Here is an 18,605-nt window from a genome sequence, read left to right on the forward strand (position 1 = left end):
CCAAAGATAACAGCTCGATCAGTCTGCATGTATCCACTGCTGTTCATTGCTCTCTTTTGGGTTGGAAGATAGCCCAAACTATTATTATTATTATTATTATTATTATTATTATTATTATTATTATTATTATTATTTTAAATCAACAAGTGAGATAGATACATTGCTCCTGGAGTCAATAGCCAAGAAAGCTCAGCCCTTATGTCACCAAGCTAAAAGTTAATTTTCTTTCTGGGCTTTCTCTCTAGAATATGTGTATTGATTTTATGAGTAAACACCGCTCTTCCAACCTCCTTCAAACGCACGTACACATGTGCACTGAAAAGAGACTGGGGTAGAAGCACAATCTCTGGCCAGTCCTTGATGTGTGGGGCTGGACAGGAATCAGTAATCAGACATATCCTGGAAGGCAGGAAAAACAGGAATAAAAAGACATACCAAGTGTCCAAGGTGACTGAGAGTATGACAGAGGGGGACACTGTAGGATATTGCACACCACATGCTGGATGGAGAGGACACTGAAGGGTTAATACCAAAACCCTGTGCCCCATTGACTTGCTTTTGCTTCCTTCCTCCTGATAATAAACAGGCTGAGAAGCACAGAGTTAAAAGGTAGATCTTATTTCATCTAATCTAAGAAGCTATCATCTGTAGGGATACACCATTATTTTATGTACTAATTAATACAACAGTCGGGGGCTGCCAACGGTGATTACACCATTGATTGTAAGACATATTCTGATTTCAGAGATGTTAAAATGTTATTTTTTTTTAAATGTTGTTCATAGTTCTTTTCCCAAACATTTTTCTTTAAACTTTATTGGGGAACAGTGTATTTTCCCAGGACCCATCAGCTCCAAGTCAAGTCGTTGTTTTCAATCTAGTTGTGGAGGGCACAGCTCACTGGCCCAGGTGGGAATCAAACCAGCAACCTTGGTGTTATGAGCGCCACGCTCTAACCAACTGAGCCAACTGGCAGCCCAAGATGTTATTTTTAAAAGTGTGTTTTAGAGTCGATGACACACTATGCATGCTCCCAAAGGTCCTCTAGACCTTTACCTTTGTACTAAGCAGTGGTAGTCCTGAGGTTTCTTGGATGGGGCATTTGGGGCCAGGAAGGTTACCTCCCAAGCCATCTCCCTTCCATTAACGTTACTTGATGTGGACAATTGATGTTTTTCTAATCCTATGTAAAGTGTGGATAGAAGCTGCTTTGGAAGATCTTGCTAATTTTATCACCTAAATAAATCTAAGAAAAAGACAGTCATTTACTAAATCAGTGCAGCTTAAGACAAGTTTCTTACTCCCCCTTCCAGCTTGATTGCCCCATAAACTCTTTCCATGAAGCCACCGAGATACACTGTATTATTCTAGTTTTCCATCAAAATATTTTCATACGTATTTAGAAGTAAAGGGACATCATTGTCTGCAACTTACTCTCAAATGGTTCGAGGAAAAAAGACACAGAGAGGGAGTGAGAGAGAGGAAAATGGTAAAACAAACGTGATAAAAATTATTCAGAATTGGAGAATTTGGGTAAATGAGAGTTCTTCGTGATGTTCTTGCACCTTGTCTGTAAGCTTGACATTATATCAAAATTAAAAATTACTAAAAATAAAAAAATAAGAGCATAAGAAAGCAATATTTTCATAACATTTTGAATTTACATTGTCCTCTCAGCTTTTATTGGGTGTCTTACAAGAAAGGACGGTAAAAAGAACCTGAATGATGGATTCATATGTCGTTCAGTGCCCTCCATCTGACATGTCATTCTCGGAGATCAGAGCTAAGAAAAAGTTTGTGCTCAATTGCAGTCGTTTTCCCCAGCACAATCTGATATGACTTCACCTTCTTGGCTGCCCTTGCACTTTGAATATTTGAATGTATCTATGTCTTTTATTGTAAGCCTCCTTCAGTTCCTTTTGAAAACAGAAGAAATAGAGAGTATCTGCCTTACTTTCGCTGTGTCCTTGTTTTAAGGAGATAATCCACTTACAGTTTCCTGTGCTTCATAAAACATAGAGAGTGGTGCAGTTTTCCAATTGCTTCTTCCTGCTTCCTTTAGTTTCCTTCCCTCTCTGCCTTTTTTCTTCCCCTGGCTCTTCTTTTTTTCTTCTTTCTTCTCTCCTATTCTTTCTCACCCTCCCTTTCCTGGGATCCATTCTTATCTCTTCCTCATCCTTGGAGACCTCCGTTCTTTCCTCTAGCTGCCACCATCTCTGCTAACCTTTCTTCCTTTCTCTCTACATTCTCCTGGTTACCTTTTCTCTCTCAAGGAAGAGTAAAGAGTAGGGGCCGAGGAGGAAGGAGAAGTGGGAGTGAAGAAAGGAAGAAAAAAGAATCAAGGAGCTAGAACAACTAAGAAAAGGAAAAGGAGCAAAATATGACAGACCAGTACTAAAAGATAACCTTGGTGATCATTTAGTCTAGTCTCTCAGCCAATCCATGAGTGCTTCCTGCTCAATGTTTGTGGGGTGAAGCTCTCACTAACTCAGGAAGGACAGTGATGATTTCATAACACGCAAAGGTCTGTAATTGCTTCTGCACATTTGTTCCTGGTGCTTCAACTACCACCCATCCAGTTCTGAACTTCACCTTTCTAACAGTGGAACCAGGAGCCTACTGTCCACTACTTTGGTCAACAGAGAAAAACTTCACCTTCTCAGTTCTTTGATCAAGCACAGAAAATCTTTAGGCAGATGAAGGAAATTGTTTTTCATCTTCATTTCTTAAACATAAATATTTACCAGTTTACAAAAAAATGCATAAAGCAACAAGTAAAGTACCAAAAAAAAAAAACCCAACCCCAAAAAGGAAGCATATACATTTGGATTCAGCTAAATCACAGCATTTAGCCATGAGCGTGTTGATGGGTACAGCATCCAGATTTGGGGTGGATTCTTGGTTGAGGATCTAGATTCCAGTCTTCTTTTTCTCCATTAACTTCTTAGTTTTTAGGATTAGATCTGTATTCCCTCCCAGGTTTTCTTCTCTTTGCAGACAAGACCAAAAATTAAGGTAAAAAACTATAGTGACATCTAGGGCTTGAGAAAATAATTGGTAGTGTAATAACTTAATTGGTTATTTCCTCCCCTCACATTCCCAAAAGAGAACATGAGGGCTGGATAATTGTGCACTGGCTTTTTGTCCATCAACCCCCAATAGGGTTTTTCAGGTCTACAGTGGAAGTGTTCATTTCTCAGCTGTGGCCTGTCTCTTGGTTGGGCTACTCTGGTTAGGAAGTTCCCAACATTAAGAAAGAATCTGGAGTGATTGTCTTCTGATGAACGTAGAGCTACCCTTTGGAAGTAACATAAACCAAGACCAGTTTCCCTTTCATATAACAGCCCTTCACATTTGAAGGTGGCTATTGTTTGTCACTGAGCCAATCTTCTACCAACTAAGAAATGCCCAGTTCCTTCAACCATTGCTTAAATAACTTGGTTTCTAGATCTTTATCCAGCTTATCTTGCTTTCCAGACAATGCAGTTTTTCAATATGCCTATGTACCTATAACTATGAACACAACACCCTAAAGGTGATATCTTGTCTAGCTCAGAGAGACATAGTTACTTCCCATTAGCCACACAGTGTTTCTTCCAATGCGAACTAAAATTTTGGACTATTTTAAAATATCTGCATCCTACTGTTGTGCCCACTTTTGCAATTGATTTTTAAAAACTAAAATATGAGATTTTGTATGTATTCCTAGTAAATGTATCTTGGAGCTTTAGGACAGTGTTCCAGCCCATGGAGGACATGTTGAAACACTTACTGGCCCTGAGGGACAGAGACCAGAACAGGAGCAGGAAAACAATATGGGGATAGCATGTCTAGTGGCCAGGTGCGCACTGGCCCATTGTGGACTTCTTGTATGCCCCAATTTTGGGACTATAGTTTATATCACATAACCATGATATTTTACATATATAAATATATATATTAATATATAATTAAAATTATATACATTATATACAATTAAAATTGTGTATAAATAAAAATTATGTGTGTATATATATTTATATATATACACATATATTCCATGTATATCCACAATATTTTATATATAAATATATATTTATATATAATATCATGAATATATGTGTATATTGTATTTTATATATGTGCATTTTATATATTAAATAATATATATTAAATAATATATTAAATAATAATATAATATCTGTTCTATGTGTATATTATATATACTTATATATTAAAATTATATAAGTATATATACATATAATTTTTATTTATATGTAATTTTAATTATATATTATATATATTTATATATATAACATATCATGGGTATATGATATAAACTATAGTCCAAAATATATATATTAATATATATTTATATATATAAAATATTATGGCTATATATAAAATATATATGTATATATTTAAGCATATATATACACATATAATTTTTATTTAAATGCAATTTTAATTACATATATAATGTATATATAATTTTAATTATACACAGAGGCTGCCTAGAAAATGTATACACATTTTAAGAAAGCAAAACTGTATTAAAATTGTAATGCTCAATATATACCGATAACAAGATGAATGCCAGTCATGTTTGACTTCTGCATTTATAAGAGATGCTCAAAGTAGTTACCATCAGCATCCAGACACTTTTTTTTTTTTTAAGATTTTTATTGGGGAATTGGGGGATGGGAACAGCACTGGGGAATTGGGGGAAGGGGAACAGACAAGTTGCTGTCCTCTTGTTCTTCAGTCTAGTTGTGGAGGACGTTGCTTCACTGGCCCAAGTTGGCACCATCATTGCGCTCTTCCCGGGCAAGGCAGATCGGTCGCCGGCTTCTGGACGGCCGCTCACGGCAGCTGCTGGCCGCTCACGCTGGCTGTTGGCCACACACGGTAGCCCATGGCTGCAGCAGGGGCTGCAGCCTAGGACGTCTCCAGGGACTCACAGCAGCCCAGCTCCAGGTTGAGCTGTTGTTCAGCATCTTAGCTGTGGAGGGCAGTGTCACTGGCCCTCATATGTGGGATCTGAACTGGGGCCCTCTGGCGTCCCAAGACAACTCTTAACCAACGCGCCACTCGGCCGGCCCGGGACTATGCATTTTGAAGAGTGTTGAGACCACCTCATTGTCTTCCAGAAAGGCGTGCCAGTTCACATCGTCATGAACCTGGGATTTTGTACCATGTAGCATGTGCCAAAATACTTTTCCTTCTATAAAGAAGGGTTGCTTTAATTTAATTTTACAACTGTTGGATGAAAACAAACAAAAAATATTACTTGTTTTCAGACCTATTCCTTACTTTAAAGAGTAAGGTATGCTTGTGTTCAGATCAGTTCCTCCTCGTTACAGCTGTAGGAAATCCCCAGATTAAAGCCTGTTAAGACTTTAGAAGAGGTACCTTCTGGATCTCCACATCCCTGTGGAAGACATCACAGAAGCCGGGGTTGGGGGAGCAGCCTCAGTGAGTTTGGGTATCTCCTCTGAGATGATGACAATTCTTTACAGGCCCCTGGGCACAGGCCCAAATGCCTTCCGGGTTTGTCTAATCTTCCAGAGGAGATTAAAAGCAACGAAGCCAGCCTACCATGACCATTTAGGAGTTTGGCTGCTGAGGCCAGACACGCTTGGCTGTGAGGCCCAGCTCTTATTTAAAAACGGTGACCATGGCCATGTTATTTAACTCTTCGAAACCCAAGTTTCCTTATTCATACAAGAGGAATAATAATATCCCCACCTCAGAGGGATGAAGTGAGATATTGTGAGGAAACCAATTGGCGTAGTTGATTGCAAAGAATGAACTCTCAATAAAAGTTAGCCATTATGATTATTACGATTACTATTACTACTACTATTACTATCACTACTACTACTAACCCCTTATTCCTGCCCAGTAAAATCAGAGTCATGCAAGGACTTGGCCGTCACAGGCATATAGACATGGCCTGCTTGATTCACTGTGATGGCTCTTAAAGTGACATGCTCTTACCCACCTGCAAGCTCCTGAAACCCTAAGGCGACACCAATCCCCTTCTCTTCATCCAGGAGCCAAGCAGGGCCTGAGTCTGGCTCCACCACTCACAGTCGAGTGACTGCAGTTGCTGCAAATCCCTTCTCTGGGTCTAGTTTATGCTATAAGTAAAATGGAGGTGATACCAGTATCTATTTCGCAGAGTTGTGGGGAGGACTAAAGGAGCTAATATATGGAAAGCTTTTAGAATCATGCCACCTGGTAGGGGCTCAGACAGTATCAGCTCTTACCATGATTCTGTCGGAGGTCATTTGCTCTTGCATTTAAAAGGCTGACCTCAGAGCCATCTGCTCTTGGCAGAAGGGCTCAGCACCAACAGCCAATATACGTTTTCCTCCAGCTTCCAAAGGGCAGCTGGGCAGTGCTTCTTCCTTGCTTCCTCACCTCATGTCACCTCATCCAGATGCGCTCACTCAGGACCCCTAGTACAGAGGCTGTTCTTTAGGCAGGAGGATGCCAAGTTCTCGAAAAACCCTGCATGAGGCCGTGCTGGGGGTAATGTCCTCCAAGCTCGGCTTTGGGCCAGTCCCTCTGAGGTTTTCATGAACGCTTTGCAGCCCTGCAGCTCCCTGCCAAGGAGAGTTGAGAAAACACTGCTCCACGCGGTGCAAATTTAAGAGAACATGAGGGAGTGCTGTCGTGGAAACTTCCAGTGATTTGTACAAATGAAGCAATGCTGCCCAGCTTCCAGAAAATACCGCCTTCTTCTCTTACATGACAGGTTTGGGTGAAAGTGCTCTGGGGCCTCAGAACTGGGCACACAGCGCATCTAACAACTACACTGAAGAAGCTGAGCCTGTACCAGAGAGCAAGGCAAGGAGCCTCTCACCTCTCCCTTCTTACATGCCAGAGAGGACATTGTCCAGAATTCCCCCTGCCCCATCCAAAATGACACGTTAAATTTAATAGTATGTACTTGGGTGGTGACTAACCTCCATTTGTCCAATTGCCATGGTGCTGACTCAGTCTCTGGGGCCCATTCATTTTAAGGATTTGAATGCAGTGTCTGAGCCTTGAAAGCATGGCACCCTGGCCTGCTCAGGTGTGGCTGGGGCCTCTTACCACCAGCTGTGCCCTCAGGCACCTTGCTCTCTGTCCACTATTTCAGGGACTTCCTGATAAGGATGTGACCGAACCCGGAGCTCCCAGGTTATCAGCGCCACATCTTGGTGGAATGCCTGGGGCTGTGGGGTAAAATGGATGCCTGGGGCTGTGGGGTAAAATGGAAAATCTACTTCCCTTCGGAACTAACAGGTGCCTTCATTTCTGTTCTCTTTTACTCCCGAGGCAGATCCAATTACTCATATCATTTAACAAGGAATAAACAATTTACAGAGCTACATGCAGAGCTCTGGCCAGCTAAACGGGAGGACGATTCTCCTCTCTGATGTTACGATCAGAAGGCCAGTGCCTGCAGCTTATGTTCCTCTGTGCTCGGAGGGTGCCTAACACCACAGAGCAAGTTGGGACAGAGAAAGGGAAGGGGCTAATACTCTCCTGAGTGCCAGGCACTGTATCCTATGCTTTACATCTAGGGTTTCATTTACTTCTCCTTATCAGCCTTAAAGTATGGGTGTTTTTAGCTGACTTTACATATAACGGAATTGAGGGTTCCCCTTATATGTAAGGGGAACCCTTATACGATGGTAAACTATTTGCCAAAATCATACAGGTTGCAAGTGAGGGAGCCAAGATATGAATGCAGACCTGTGGGCTCCGAAGCCCATCCATATCACACCAGTAAACACTCATTAGCTTGTTGCCTGAATCTTACAGAAGCCCCTCCTTTCCTGCTCTACACTAAGTAGAGGCTTCCCTGGCACTGTTATGCCTGTTAAGGATCTGGGTGACCCCAAACCTCTCCCCAGCCAGGAGACCTGACCCCCTCCAGGGGCTATTATCCCAACAGGCAAAGCCATCTTGGTTCCAAGCGGGATGCAATTCATATGCTGTCCCTCCCCTCCCAGTGGAGAGTACTGCTGGTATCTGCCCAGCACAATTTAACCTCTGTAATTTACAATCAAATCTTGGGAGGGCTTAAAATTTTCCTTTAAAACAGTGGCTGCAACATGCAGAGAATTGGACTGAAGCCTCCACATGGGTTTCATGACTAGATCTGCTACACTCAAATCCAGTACATTGAAATGACTATAAAATTCACACTATTCCAAATCCACAGAAATGATAGTTTTATTTAGAAGTGAGTGAGCAAAGCGATGATTTCATAGGTCTTGATGCCAAAATCTTAGCTCAGTGCTTCTCAAATGTTTTGTTTTTCAGGACCTGTTTATAGTCTTAAAAATTACTGTAGAACCCAAATAGCTATTGTTTAACCTAAGTTATATCTATCAATATTTACAATTTTATACATGACGATGGAACAAAATTTAACATATTTATTTTTTAACAATAATAAACCTAATAGATGTTAACATAAATAACATTTTTATGAGAAATAACTATACTTTCCAAAACCAAAAATATTTAAGAAGCGTGGCACTGATTTACATTTTAAAAATCTCTCTAATTCCTGACTTAACGTAAGACAGCTGAATACTCGTATCTGATTCTGCACGCAACCTATAGTGATAACAAGCTTCATGTAGCCCCTGAGAGACCCCTGGTAAACTTATGAGAGGAGGAGAGTGAGAAAGGCAAGGAATATTTTCGATCATTGTTTTAACTTTGTGGATCTCCTGAAAGGGACCACCCAGCCTCCCAAGGAGCCCCTGGACCACACGTTGAGAACCACTGTCTAAGCTTAAAAGTGTGATTTATCTTGTTAGTGTCTTTCCATCCAAGAGCTACCTAAAGGACTATGGTCTTGATACAGAGGGTTGGCAAGAGTGGGGGCAGATTTCAGAGGGAGTGATATTAGGAGGAAAGCCCCTGAGATAAGCGTGGGCACATTCAAACAGCGCTGCAACCCTGCTTGGTGTCTGACTGGGGTGATGCACCTTTACTCTCAAGCAGGACCAGGAAGAAGAGACAAACAAAGTAGTGCCCAAATCTCTGCTGCCCTGAGTCAGGTAGCTGGAAGATCATGACTCAATGGAAGGGGTGGGAGATGCTGCTCAGGTGTGGGGCCAGATGGGCATCTGAGCCACAGCCTGAAATTGCAGCGGCAATTGGGGTGGCTGCTCTGCCAATAATAACAACAGTAATAATAATAATATACTACTAATAATGGAAGAACTATTGAGCACTCTGAGCCAGGCAGCGTGCCAAGCACTTGACATAAATCATTTCATTAATCCCTCACAACCAACCCTTTGAGGTAACTATTACCTCAATTCCTTTTCTACAGACAAATAAAGCAAAGCAGGAGCAGTTGGAGTTATTAACTAAGGTCACATGGCTCCGGTGGCAGCTGAGACAAAATTGGAATTCAGGTCTCCTGTTTCCCATTGGATGAAGCATGGGGACCCCTTTCACTCTCCAACCAGCATTCTGGAGGCTTCAGAACTGAATTGTTTTGGGGGTCGCCACAAGACTGATGGAGGTGACAGCTCTCAATGCATGGCCCCTTTGTTTCAGGCTCCTCCACCCAACTCTGCCCTGCAAGCTGTCTTGTCACTGTTGCCACCAGCCAGGAAGTTTGGGGATTGACACTCTCACCCCCAACCCCTCTCTGAAGGTCTAGACGAATTACACTCTTTCAGAGCTCTGACTTGGGGTCATTTGGAGCCTTGCTCCCTAGCAGACCATCTGGCAGAAGGCCACCTCCACATTCCACCCCTTCTGAGCTCAGCCTCCCAGAGGTGTGAACTTCCCATAAATACGCTTTATCCCCCATTCCCTGAAAAAATAAACAGGGAGATTGTGTGAGAATCCTCTTCCAAAGAATCCTCCCTTCTCCCTGACTAGAGGCTCTAAGGAGTTCAGCTTTGCACAAGCTTTCAATTTGCGTGCAGACAAGCATAAAAGGCTCAACCGGATATACCTGTTATTTCCCAATGACCTGAGAGCCTGAAGTTTATGTTAAGCCTTGGGTTATGGCTCAGCTTGCACGCAATGCTCCAGGACTCCTGAGGGCAATTAAGAGGTGGTGGTGGAGAGGACAGAGGAACAACTCTGAAGTGACAGCACATAATTTAATTCCCCCTAAGCTTTCCAAGCATGCAGACTGTTCCCTTTTTTGTCAGCATATAACCTAAATGATTTGTTCTACTCAGGCAAGAAATGCCTAATTTAAACCATATTGCAGCTAAGCCTTTGGTGAAGAAAGAGCTCCCTGCAGCTTGGCTTGTGTGTAGTTAGGCTGGATGGCAGCTGAGGCAAAACAGACTCCTCGCAGCCCCTGGATATCTTACCCAGGTCATGATTGGAGAAACGTGCATTCTTGGGCTTACATCACCACACTCACTCTTCTGTCTCGTGCTTCACCCCTTGTGAATGGGTTTAATTTTAGTAAGAATGTTTATAGGAGACTGATGGTTCAATGTTCCCTAATGTCCTGGGTTTGAGTTCCAGCTGAGCCACCCGTGGCTGTGGGGCTAGAGGCAAAACTCTTAACCTCCAACTACTGTTTTTTCTTCTCTGAAAAATAGGTGGGAGGGGTGCAGATTGACACATTTTAGTGGAAAGTGTTCTGGTTTAGGAGGAAAGAGATCTATGCTTCAACCTTGCTTTGCCCCGAACTAGCTGTGGATTTGAGCTGAAGACCTTTCTCTGTGCATCGGTTTCGCTCCTGTAAAAACTGAGTTGAATGAGACGGTCTTTCAAGTCCTTTCATCTCTGAAAGACTGTATATGTCCTAAATCACTTCCAGTTTGACAGAATAATAATAATAGCTATTATTATTGTTAGCTATTTCTATTATTATTATCTGTGATTCTCTTCTGTAATTCTGAAGATTTCACTAGCCAGGCAAATTCTTACGAAATTCTTCTTTAAAAATATTTTTATTTGCCCAGCTCACGTGAAACAAGGAGGATCCCAGCCACCACCACTTCCCCCAACTTCCCATGGTAGCATTTGATGTGGAGATTCTGTGTTGATCTCATTCTCCACTGAATTATCGAATTATTGAATTTCCCCCTTAGCCATGCCAGACAGCTAAATGGTCTCTAAATACAGGCTGCATTTCAAGGCTGTTCCCTCAGTGAAAAATGCCCCCTCCCTTTCTTTGCTGTGAAAAATCTCTTCCTTTTCACTTCCCATTATAGAAGAAATTGTTTTCTCCTCCAGGTCCCTTGAGCACTTTGCACTGTTATTCCATTGACTTCATTCTTTCTGGTGTTATTCTTGGTTTCATATCCAATATATCTATGCTCAGCTAGCCCCTCAGGACCTGGAAAGCGAGAACATGGTCATCTGTCCAGCCCAGCCTCTCCGCTCTCCCTCCTGCCCTTCCCCCAGCACCTGGTACACGTTCAATGTTCATAGAAGAATTAAGTTGTTGAACCCTGTGGATTTCATCGCAATGGGATAAGAATGCTCCCTGGTTTAGAAGTTCACAGCCGGGCTGAGCAGCACTCATCCCCATCCCTCCAAGGCAGCCCAGTTAAGCTAGAGATGAGAGGGAGGCTATAGGCTTGGGGTGCTGTTCCGGGGCCCCAGGAGCATACACTGTGGGGTCCTGGAGAAAGACAGCTTTTTGGTGGCAGGCAAAGGTGGTCTGTTCTAACTTGTCTTGCTAAGACGGGCTAAACGCGCCCTTCTCCTTAGCCAATCTTAGAATGAGCTGGGCGACCCTCCCGTCAGCATGCTTTGTAAATCACACCCAACTCAGCTTACTTGGAGGTTTTCTGAGAGAGATGAGGAAGAGCTGTTATTGGAAAGGCGAGTCAGCAAAGCTTTTATAATGGAAATGAACAAACAGAAAAATTTTGTCACAAAAATTGGCAAAAAAGAAAAAACAAAACAAAACCAAACCAGGTTCTGATACCCATCCCTGATTGTTGCCCTCCCAGGGAAAATGAAGTAGTGGATGCCGCAAATTTTGAACGATGTCTTCAGGAAAGGACCAAGTTGGTTGAAAAGCTGATCATCTTGGTAAAAAGATTGTAGCTATTGAAAGAACTAAGAGCTAAGATAACTATGTCCTTGGAGGTGCCTTTTTCTTAAAATATGTGAATTATCTCGTCAAAGATAAATGTAGAAGAATGCGTGTGGCTGTCACATGTCATCACCAATAGTAAAGAAAGTTAGGAATTTTATTACTCCCAGGCTCACTAAGAGGGGTCATTTATGATGACTAGAAGAAGCTCTGTTGGGAATTCAATGGATGGTAGTTTGGTGTCCTTTTTCTTTAATAATTGGGATAAGCATGACAAATACAACTTCACAAAACATTTTCAGAAAGTGAGGAAGAAAGCTGGAGAAGACTGAGATAAGTCATATAAATGCTTGAGCAACAAAGCAGATAAAACCTGTTTGCTACCAAAAACGCAGATCTGGGAGCAACATTCCTCAAAAGGACATGAATAAAATCTCAGGTCCCAGAGGGGAGAAGCAACTATAAGCTGATCTTTCTCCTCCTAGCCTTCTGGGATGCCAGCATAGAGAAAGAGGAAGGGGGTGGGGCAGGGGGGAGGTCGTACTTTTTTTTTAAAGATATTTTATTGGGGAATTGGGGCAGGGGAACAGACAAGTTGCTGTCCTTTTGTTCTTCAGTCTACTTGTGGAGGACGTTGCTTCACTGGCCCATGTTGGTATTATCATTGCGCTCTTCCTGGGTGAGGCAGATCGGTCGCTGGCCTCTAGATGGCTCTTGGCAGCTCACATCCTCTGCTGGCTGCTCACACTGGCTGCTGACCACACACGGTAGCTTATGGCAGCCCACTGCAGCAGGGGCTGCAGCCAACACCATTGCCAGAGACCCATGGCAGCCCAGCTCCAGGTCGAGCTGCCATTCACCATCTTAGCTGTAGAGGGCAGAGTCACTGGTCCTCATGTGGGATCCGAACCGGAGCCCTGCTTCTCAGAGCTGGCGTCCTAAGCCAGCTCTTAACCAACGAGCCCCAGGGGGTCGTATTTCTTAATAAGGCATCTCAGCAATGATAATGAACATGGCAAAGCTAGCTTTCAAATATAAGAAGGGGAATGAGAAAGGCAGTGGCACTTCAAAGCTGGTAGTTGAGGAAAGAAAGAGAAGTTTGGGGTAGGGTGGATGGACTCTAAATGTTTAGGACGAGAGAGAGAGAGAGAGAGAGAGAGAGAGAGAGAGAGAGAGAGAGAAATGAAAGTGCAACAAAAACGACTTCGGAGAAAAGGCAACTTGGTGGGGAGGAGAAGTCATTTTCCTTTTTTCATCTAAGAAGGAACATTTCGAGCTGAGGAATATTGTAAGGGAGGGAAAGGAAAGCCACCAGGAATGCCAGGAAGATATGTAATATCTGATCTTATAATCTCCTGCAATAATTTCTACGATTGTGACACCTCGAGCATTCGAGCATAAGTGTCCTTTCACCTCTGCTCTAAAAATGTCATTAGACACATATCTGTTTTATCAACACCATGTGAAATTGCCTTTATTTGCAGAATTCGGCAAAACAACTTGCAGTTTTGGGAGGTTGCTAGGGTGTATGTGACACAGGAGAAGCAGGGCCTTCCCAGGGCACCAGAGTCACTTCTTGGAGTTTAAAACCTTTCATTAGAGGCTTTAAACATAGTGAAATGGGAGAGAACATTCATATTAGAATAATAATAGCACTAACCACAGCCTCAATGCCCAAAGGGCTTAAATCCACTGGAATAATTAGTCTAAAAAATTCCTGAGTCAAGATGTCCACACAATGGGCCCCATGAAGTCTGAAGGGGAGGGAAAGATAAAGCCACAAACTCAGTAGACTAAGTGTGTGTATGTGCAAAAATGGTCTTCACCATGGCTATTTGGGGGTGGAATAATTTATACATATATAAATATAATAATATTTTTCTACATATTTAGTCCAAATGTATGTTAATATATCTGAAAACAGCTCTGGACCAACTCCTGCCCCCATCTTTTATCCTAAGGGTAGTGGTTACTTGGATAGCCAAATGTTCTGAGAGGAGGATCTTAAATACACAAAGGAGTTTTCAATTTATCACCACACACATGATGTAAACAATCACCTGTAGTGCTGAGTTGGGTAATGTCCTTTTAACTCTGAATGGTAAGTTACTTCATGACCATCGTCTTAGATTTCAGACATTATTCGCAGCAAATCGTAGAGGAAAAACAGGGCAGTATGATTTATGATCTAGAAAAAGCAGCAACAGCTTCTAATTTCCACTCATCCTCTGTGTCATATGATATGCTTCAGAAACTCACTTCAAATTGAGAAAATAAGCCATTCCTAATTGTACTTAAGTAAGGAAATTGCTCATTTATGAATGTAAGAAGACTAGAGAACCTTTAGTGTGTTTGTTTAGAATCTATGCCAAAAGCTTTTTTTTTATAGGCACAAGCCTGGTTTTCCCTTTTCCCGAAAGAAAGAGAGAGAGAGAGAGAGAGAGAGAGAGAGAGAGAGAGAGAGAGAGAGAGAGAGAGAGAGAAAGGAAAGCTAATAAAGCAAAATGTTTAAATAAAAAGAAAAGGAGGCCTATACGTGAAGTTACACACCATTCAGGGATCTTGACAGTTAACTCACCTTCACTTTGACTGTGGAATTTTTGCACTTTAAGGTCTGATTTTTGAGGTGAATCTTTTTTTTTAATGAATATATTATTGTATTATTGGAGTTTCATATGACCCAGTATTTAAAAAGAGACCATTTTCCAACTAGTTGTTTGAATTTCCTTAAAATTCAATTTCCACATGTTAGCTCAAGAGATCATTTAAAAATGAAATTCTAGGGCCGGCTGAGTGGCTCAGTTGGTTAAGAGCTTGCTCAAGAGTTTGAGCTCTGATCAACAGCGGTTTGAGTCCCAGCCCAAGCTGAGCAGCCACTGAGCTACCAACAGGTAACAGGATGGCTCAGCTAAAAAAAAAAAAAAAAAAGAAATTCTAGGGGTGGCCGGTTAGCTCAGTTGGTTAGAATGCAGTGTTCTTAACAACAAGGTTGCCAGTTCGATCCCTACATGGGCCACTGAGCTGCACCCTCCACAACTAGATTGAAACAACTACTTGACTTGGAGCTGACGAGTTCTAGAAAAACACACTTGAAAAAAAATGAAATGAAATTCTATTCATGTTGCGCAAAACTCTTTAATGTGCACCCAATGAATTTACAATAGAATTCCATGCCCTTAACTATGGCCTACCCCATCTGGACCCTTATTACCTTTCTTTATGCACTACTATTCAGCCACACGGGTCTCCTTGCAGTGCTTCAAATGTCACAGTTTCTGGCCTTGCTGCTCTTTTTTGCCAGAAAAGTTTTTCCCATTCTTTGCGTGGCTGGCTTTAGCCTATGTGTTCTCTCAGAGCATCATTCCTTGACCTTCCTTTCTAGAGCAATTCCCAATCCCCACCCCATTGTTATCAGTCCTGTCACCCTCTCTGCTAGCTGGCATCCATCGCAATTTGCTAATCTTGTTTCTTGATTATATCTGTTTCTGCCCTAGATTTTAAGTCTCTTGAGAACTGAGACCTTTTCTGTTGTGTTCACCATTCTCTTCCCTCGGCGCCTGGCACACAGTAGGTGTTCAATAAATGCAGTGTATTGAGTGAATAGATAAATGATACAACATTGATCTGTATCTATGTTTTCTTTCTGGACTTCTTTGTTAAGTTTGGTATTGATTTTATGTGTCAATTTACTGAGGAGAGGAGAGGTGAGGGAATGAGGGAATGGGCTTAGAGAGGCAAGGACTGAGCCCTGGACCGTTCCAATATTCAGGGTTTACATAGAAGAGGAGGAACTAACAAATGAGCCTGAATAGGAGAAGCCTGCAAGGTAGAATGGAAACCAGGGGAATGTATTGTCTTAGAAGAAAGAGAAAGGAGTGTTTTGGAAGAGGGGTCATTTGTGGACAATGCCACTGCCAGCGAGAATCAATTACGATGGGGTCCCGGATGTGTCCGTTAGACTTGGCAACATGAAAGGAATCAGTGATCTAGACAAGAACAGTTGGAGTCAGTGATGGGGACACATTGGGACTGAGTGCAGAGTAGATGAGCTATGAGGAATTGGAAGCAGACTGCAGACAACTTGTTTGAGAAGTTTTGCTGGGAAGAGAACCTGAGGGAAATAAAGTAAGCGCAATAGAGGGTTTTGTTTTGTTTTGCTATTTTTGATGTGTTTGTATTTTAAGATGTGAGATGACAGTGTTCTTTTTTATGCTGTTGGAAATGATCCAGGGGAGATAAAGAAAGAGATGACAATGATGATGTAGGAGAGAAAGGGAATATTGCAGGATAGATGTCCTTGAGGAGTCGGGCAAATGTGGTTCAAGTAAGATGTTGAGCATTGCTAGGTATGTGGACTCTTTGTCACAATGAAGGAGGAAGGCAGAGAAAACAGGTTCCTGAATATAGTAGGATATGAGTGTATATTGATTTGAGGTGAACAGAAAAGAGTGCTGCCCCCTATGGCTTCTTGTTTTTAGGTATGAAATCAGCAGGGCATATGAGAGGGGAATGGATGGGATAGGGTAAAGGAGAAATGAAGAGATTTAAAAGAATTATCTTGAAGAGTAGGAAAGCAAACTATGTAGGGATGTGTGGTAGGATTGCAATGCTGGACATTCCACTTGAGTTTTAACATCATCAATTTGAATTGAGAGAGATGAATTTGGGGATTTTCCAAACACTTGTGGTGAAAATGTAAGTTGTTACCACTCTTCTGAAGGGCTGTATCCTTCAATCCAGCAATCCCATTTTAGGAATTCATCTTAAAGATAGTTGGACAAGTTGAGATGTATACACAAAGATGTCTAACAGAGTATTTATAATTGATTGCAAATAATTGGAAAGTACCTAAATGTTCAACAATAAGGGATTGGATAAATAAATTATGAACTGCCCATACAATGAGACATGTTGCAGCTATTAAAGACTATATGTCTACATTTGTTGCTATGGATAGATGTCATGATGAGTTATTGAGTGGGGGAAAATGCAGTATTCAAAGCAGTACATAGAGTAAAATCCCATTTGTTGAACTTTGATGCAGTTGCTACAGAGTTCTCAGCTGATCCTGCAGGGTGTTCTGGGACTGGAATGGCCCTGTAGAGTCGCCCAGAATCAAAGCAAGGGCCCAAGGAGGGAGTGATACCTTGAGTGAGACAGATCTCCTCAATGGGGGGCCATCCCCAGTGAGAGGCTCAGTGGTGGCCGTCAGCAGCCAACACTCCCCACAGCTGAGGAAATGAGTTCCTCTGTCCTGAGGGGGCATCTGGGTGGCACACCACAGCATCCATTATAGGCACACAGTTCCTAGTCTATGGTTACAGCGATAACCATGTAACATGCTGTATATTCTTCTTCAGGAACTAACGAGATAACGGATATAAAATTGCTTGCTAAACTGAAAGGCTACCAATACAATATGTTGGTATTCATGATTATCTGTTATTTGTTCCTACCCCGCCTTTCTTCACCTTCCTAAGGACTGAACAATCACATTTTCTCTTTCTCCCTAGGTTTATTCCTGGATCCTCAACACAGAAGAAATCAGAAGAAAAGGCAGTAGAGAATTCTAAGAAAGAAAAGGCCTGGTGCTTTTCTGCCCAACATATGGAGTCGCCTCAATGGGTCCGTCAGGAGCGTGTGCCCTCTGCCTCACTTAGGTGTGGACTCCCTCCTCCAGGCCAAGGCTAAGTAGGCTAGGCTGTCAAGGTCGGGAGAATGACCTCTGAAGGACTGGGGCCATCTCTGCCTCCCTTATTTCCCCACTGAGAATGGGACCCTGGATTATCTTGGGAACTAGAACAGGGAAGAAAGAAAAGCCACCTCAGGCAACAGAATTTCACTACAGCAAGAGGAAGTTGTGAGGAAAAAGTCAAAACCTAAGCGAAAACCTGACTCATGGTTTAGAGAGGCTGTAAATGCCTTTATTAAAGAGAGTCAGACAAGGGGAAAACAGAGAAAACTGAGAACATTTTCTTGAATTTTCCTAAGGAGAGTTTGTTTTTTTATTCCCGTGAAGCTAGTAAACATCTTTTTAAAGAATGTGTGTGGTCACACAAGTTGAAGGGCTGAGCAAATTACCTCCCCACCTCCAGGTGGTTTTAAATGGTAGCAGATAAGAGGGGGAGTGATTTAAGGCTCCCCACCCACACCACAAGCCTCCCCAGCCCCACCATTGTTTTTTCTCTGCCACAGCTATGGAAGAGTAAGGGCTGCTTTTCAGACCAGGGAATGCCTGCAGGCTGACAGGCGGGTGCTCCAGGGTGAGAGAGTGAGAGGTTTGTATTTTGCTGAGTGCTGAAGCTACCCCATCTGCCCTATGGCTCCGAACCACGCAGAAGTGCCAAAACAACAGACTTAGTGGTGTCTGGCAAACCATAGACCACAAGTGAGCTGAGAGAGAAAAATAAATCCAGTCACAGGACAGAAGAAAATGATCCCTCTTCCCAGAAACACTCAGAGGAAAGAACACAGGCAGCCCTGCTGTACGTCCCCAGCCCCCAGTAAAATACTGGTGTTGTGAGACTCTGGAGGCAATAGGGCCCAAGTAGCGATCTAATCATTTCTACGTAATAGTACTAAC

Source organism: Hipposideros armiger, unplaced genomic scaffold (assembly GCF_001890085.2).
Source record: "Hipposideros armiger isolate ML-2016 unplaced genomic scaffold, ASM189008v1 scaffold_116, whole genome shotgun sequence".
Classification (NCBI taxonomy): domain Eukaryota; kingdom Metazoa; phylum Chordata; class Mammalia; order Chiroptera; family Hipposideridae; genus Hipposideros; species Hipposideros armiger.